Source organism: Manacus vitellinus, unplaced genomic scaffold (assembly GCF_001715985.3).
Source record: "Manacus vitellinus isolate BGI_N305 unplaced genomic scaffold, ASM171598v3 ctg7180002429572_pilon, whole genome shotgun sequence".
Lineage (NCBI taxonomy): Eukaryota > Metazoa > Chordata > Aves > Passeriformes > Pipridae > Manacus > Manacus vitellinus.
In genome coordinates this window covers 1-4,787 of record NW_021938094.1, presented here as the reverse complement: position 1 = coordinate 4,787, position 4,787 = coordinate 1, and the positions used below count along the sequence as shown (strand labels likewise).

Genomic DNA, 4,787 nt, shown 5'->3' with positions numbered 1-4,787 from the left:
TCACAGGACCCTCTGAGCCAACCAGGCATCTTTCCTTCACATCGAAGATGAATTCACATCCCCAGCTGTGGGAAAGATAAGTGGAGGACTAGCACCTGGAGAGGGGATGAGAGCTGGGTCCAGTTTTATGGTTAGGAGGGAGGGATTTTCAAATGAGCACAGGGGAAAGGGTCTGCCCTAAGAGGCCCTTGGCACACATAGGAGGAGCAGTTTACTTTTCATCACTGGAGTAGGATGTGCAGGGCAGAGGTGTTCAGGTCTGTGTCGTGTCCTTTGTCCAGTCTTGTGTTTCATGTCTTACAATTCACAGTTGCGGTGTTTTTGCTTTCTGCCCTCAAAGGTCTTATCTGAGATGTTAAGGCATCGTTCCTAGGGTCTTGAACTTTTGCACTGCCCGGCCCAGTGCCCATACCATCTGTTCTTTGGCTCACTATCTTGGACATGCATCGGAATCGCATCTGAGAAGTGTCAGGTCAGGTGTCTTTTACAGCCTCCTTACAGGTTGTATCGGTAGCTGTGCTGTGCAGCCCTCCTTGTAACCACCCGGGACTTGTGAGAATCTAAGAAGATTCTGAATGTAGCATTGTCTCCCATCCATCTTAGCAATTTTGTAGGCAGTTCTTGTCACAGGCCATTCTGTTAGAGTGTTTTTTCAGGCTCCTCAGAGTCTCCTCCATTCGGTCTCGCCGTATCCTCTGTCTTCTCGTGTGGCAGCACATCCATTTTGGCGTCGTTCCTTTCTCAGAGTTCTCTCTCCTCATCACACCACAGCACTTGTCTGGAAACGTGTCCTTGGAGTTTGTGTTGGGCCTGGAACTGCTCTGCCCTGCAGTGTAGACTTGGGGGTAAGTGGAGTAGAAAGGAGACTTTCCAGTTAACCTGTGGATAGGCTTAGCTACTGAGGGCAGGGCCTTAAAGTTAGGGCAGTGTTTGTGCAGGCTGTCTTTGGACCCCAGGCGGCTTGTCTAAGGAGAAATTAGAATTGCACGGCAGTTAAAGTCTCTCCATCTATATGACTGACTTTGGTAATTCATTTCTTTGCAGCATCAGAGGGACTGGATGTATAGCAGAGATAAACAGAAGAGGCTGGAGGAGCACAGTCAGAAGGTGGGTTCTCATGTGAGGTCAGAGCCAAGACATGACTTTTGGCCCTAGGTTTACTTGATCATTTGGATGGTTTGGTGGTTTAGTTTTGGGTTTTTTTGTTTGTTTTTTTTTTCAAGATGCAGAGCCACCGGCCCAGCAGACGATAGGCACTAGAGGGAAGGTGAGCCTGGTGAGGAAGGTGAGCAGGGACTGCAGGACAAAACTAGATGCTCTTTTGCAGGCGGTGTACTTGTGGTGAATCTGTGTACATACTTGTTTTTTTGTTTTCCAGGCAGTGCACCGACTTCTGACGTACAGTCCAGTGTGATGGGGACCCTGCCTGTAAGAGATCACGGTCAAGGGGTGTCAGACAGAAACTGCCATGGGGGCAGCAAACTCTTGGGCAGTATCTCAGTACTCACATTTGCCTCTGGGGTTTTTTTGCAGGAGATGTAGACAGCCTGACAGGGCTGAAGCCAACTCACAGTGAGGTGATGGACACGGTTTGGTCTCCTGGAGCTGTCCTTGTAGGTAATCTCTGAGTATTGAAAGGATCAGCAATGAAGCACTGAGCTTTTCTGATTGCAGGTGCCATCTGGGTAACCTTTGGGAGCAGATGAGCATTGGAGGTGAGTCAGGGAGGCAGCAGGAGGAGCAGGGATCCACTGCAGCTTTAGAAATGCCCTCTAATTGTTTCTCTCTCTCGCTCAGGTATCCCAGAAGATGACAGCACATTGTCCAAGTCTGGTCAGAGCCAGTGACACAAGGACCTGCCTGGGTGACAGTGAGTAGAGGAATCATTGGGGCTGGGGCCACGTGCCACACTACTCAGATCCTGTGTCTGGTTTTCTTTCTCACAGTTGACTCTGAGTACTCTCACGAGGACAGGAACCTCTGAGCCAGCCCAGGTGCCCCTCCTCTGCATCAAAGACGGATTCACATCCCCGGCTCTCGGAAAGATAAGTGCAGGGCAAAGACCCAGAGAGGGGCTGGGAGTCGGTGCAAGTCTGTGCATTGCCCGGAGGGATTTTTGCAATTAGTATGGTGCAATGGGTGTCCTGTAGCAGGTTATTTAGAGACCTCAAAGGAAGGGCTTACTTTGTATCATTGGATTCCCGTGTGCAGGGCAGAGCAGTTCCGGTCTGTGTCACGTCCTTTGTCTCCTCCATGTTTGTGTCCTTCGTCTCTTAATTGTGTCACATGGTGTGTGTCATCACAGGTATGGGGTGTCTCACTTGGGGTCAGCCTGGAACTACTCTGCCCTGCTATGTGGATCAGTGGGTAGATAGAATATTGCTCAGGGTCCCACATCAACATGTCAGTTCCCTTAGACAGTCGAGCCAATGGCTGTACGGTCCTGCCGGATGGAGCAGGTGTCCATAACTCGTGTGCAATCATTATAGCTGAGTGTTGTGGAGCTGATGGTACTTGGATAGCAGGGCCTTGAAGCTGGGTTGTCATTTGTATTCTTGTATGCTGCAGTCAGAGTTCTCACTCGCTCAGTGGAAATGACTTCTTTGAAGTGGTTCAGGTCTCAGTGACCATGTGGGTGACCTGACTAACCCTTTGTTTTTTGTTGTTTTTTTTCAGATAAGTGGACACAGTGTACCCCGGACCGAGACAAGTTGAAGCAGCCTGGGAAGAAGGTTGTCTTGGGTGTTGGATGAAGGATGGCAGTTTTAGCCATAGGAGTCCTTTACCTTGTGCCTTTCTGTTTTTTATTTTCCAGATGGGGCCCAAGCGGTCTCGAGGGGTAGCGGCTCAGCAGGGACACGAGCGAGGTGAGAATTTTACTCCCCAGTCGAATTTGGAGTTAGTTTTAGGATGTTGTCTAGTTGGTCAATCTATGCATATATGTTGTAACTGCTTAATTTTTTTTTCTATCCCATACACAACCCTTTGCCCGTCTGCTGAAGGTGCCGAAGGTCCATCCGATCAGAGGTCAAGCTAAAGGAGCCCGAGATAACCAGTATGAGGCAGTACATCAGCACAAGCCTCCATGTCTGGGTTGTCTTGCAGCGGCCGTCTGTCCACTTCACAGTGTGTAGCAATGCTTCGGCGTGCAGTCTGATGGGGTTTAGAGGTTTTTGGCTTTCCTTGTGAGCAATCCCTAAATGTTTGAGAGCTCAGTGTTTGAGCATTTGCCCATTTCATTTGCAGGGGCGATCTTGGGAGCAGCTGAAGAGAGAGGAGCCTTCTAGGTGAGTTGGGGAGGCAGCAGGAGGAGCGGGGATTCACTGCAGCTTTACAGATGCCCTCTAATTTTGTGTCTCACTCACTCAGGTATCCCGGAAGGTGACAGCCACAGTGTTGGACTCCGGTCAGGGCCTCGGTGATGGTGAGTAGGGGGATCACTGGGGTTCGAGCTCCATGCCACACAACTCACATATCGCTTATGGTTTTCTTTCTTGTAGTTGACTCAGAGTAACCTCATGACTGCAGGAACCACCTCACGATGGGGCGACTGACTCAGATTGCTCGTCTTGAGCTGTCCTTGTCTGCAATCTCCGAGTTTTAAAAGGATGAGCAGCGAGGCACAGAACTTTAGTGATGGCAGGAGCCATCCGGGTAACTTTTGGAAGCATCCAGGCATTGGAGGTGAGTCGGGGATGCAGCAGGAGGATCGAGAATGCACTGCAGCTTTAGAAATAACCTCTATTTTTTTCTTGCTTTCATTTCTTTTGCTCTCTTCTTCTGATTGTATTTCTCTTGGGCTCTTGGTCCTGATTTTAATTCTCTTGGGCTCTTGTCCTGATTTTAATTCTTTCTTTTAGGGCTCTTGTCCTGACCTTAATTCTTTCTTTTAGGGCTCTTGTCCTGACCTTAATTCTTTCTTTTAGGGCTCTTGTCCTGATTTTGATTTGTTTAGTCTTCTCTCCTGGTTTTATTTCTCTTAGGCTCTTCACCTGATTTTAATTTTTTAGGCTCTCTCCTGATTTTAATTTTTTTAGGCTCTTGTCCTGATTTTTATTTTTTAGGCTCTTCTCCTGATTTTCATTTTTTTTAGGCTCTTCCCCTGATTTTAATTCTCTTAGGAGAAGAGCCTAGAGAATTAAAACCAGGAGAAGAGCCTACTTAAACCAGTAAATTTTCAAACCGCTCAGCAATTACAAGCCAATTATCCGATTTCCCAAAAGAACTACACCAACAAATACGGCTATAAAACAAAAAAATTCAATAAGTAAAAAATCGCTTAGCAACACTGCCACCTGGTGACAGAGAAAAGGAATTGCACATATATTTGATATAAAATACTGCCACCTGCTGACGGAAAAAAAACTGCATTGAAAAAATTTTGAACAGCGCATGCGCAATCATTGGTGAGACGCCGGCGATCACGTGGTAGGTAAGGGCAGGCAGGCGAGGGACCGGCGACGCATGCGCAGTGGCTCTCGTGCCGGTGCAGCGCTCCCTGCTCGAGTTAAGGGCCGGTTGCGGCGGCAGGGCGGGACTCGCGGTCTCCCGTCTCTCCCGGGGTGTGTGTGGGGGGAATAACGTGAAGATTCCTTGGGGTGAAAGCGCAGAAATGAGCGAGGAGGGACGCTAATTTGGGTAAAGTCGGTCACCGGAAGTAGAGAGCGACCGGAAGTCCTCCAAGGCGCCGGCCCGGAAGTCCGCCAAGCCCACAGTAAAGATGGCGCCGCCAGGACCGGAACGACCACACTAAAGATGGCAGGCCCGACCCGGAAGTTCGCCAAGAC

At 49.1% G+C, this 4,787-nt stretch overlaps 2 long non-coding RNA genes across 2 annotated transcripts; both read left to right on the top strand.

The window, feature by feature from the left end:
- Positions 1–724: 724 nt before the first annotated feature.
- Positions 725–1,580, top strand: LOC108643929. The gene is made up of 5 exons (XR_001923060.2): positions 725–845; positions 1,045–1,107; positions 1,224–1,285; positions 1,379–1,428; positions 1,534–1,580. It is a non-coding gene; the product is annotated as an uncharacterized LOC108643929 (long non-coding RNA).
- Positions 1,581–2,815: 1,235 nt separating this feature from the next.
- Positions 2,816–3,677, top strand: LOC108642233. The gene is made up of 5 exons (XR_003916439.1): positions 2,816–2,867; positions 3,003–3,126; positions 3,247–3,287; positions 3,370–3,424; positions 3,501–3,677. It is a non-coding gene; the product is annotated as an uncharacterized LOC108642233 (long non-coding RNA).
- Positions 3,678–4,787: the final 1,110 nt, after the last annotated feature.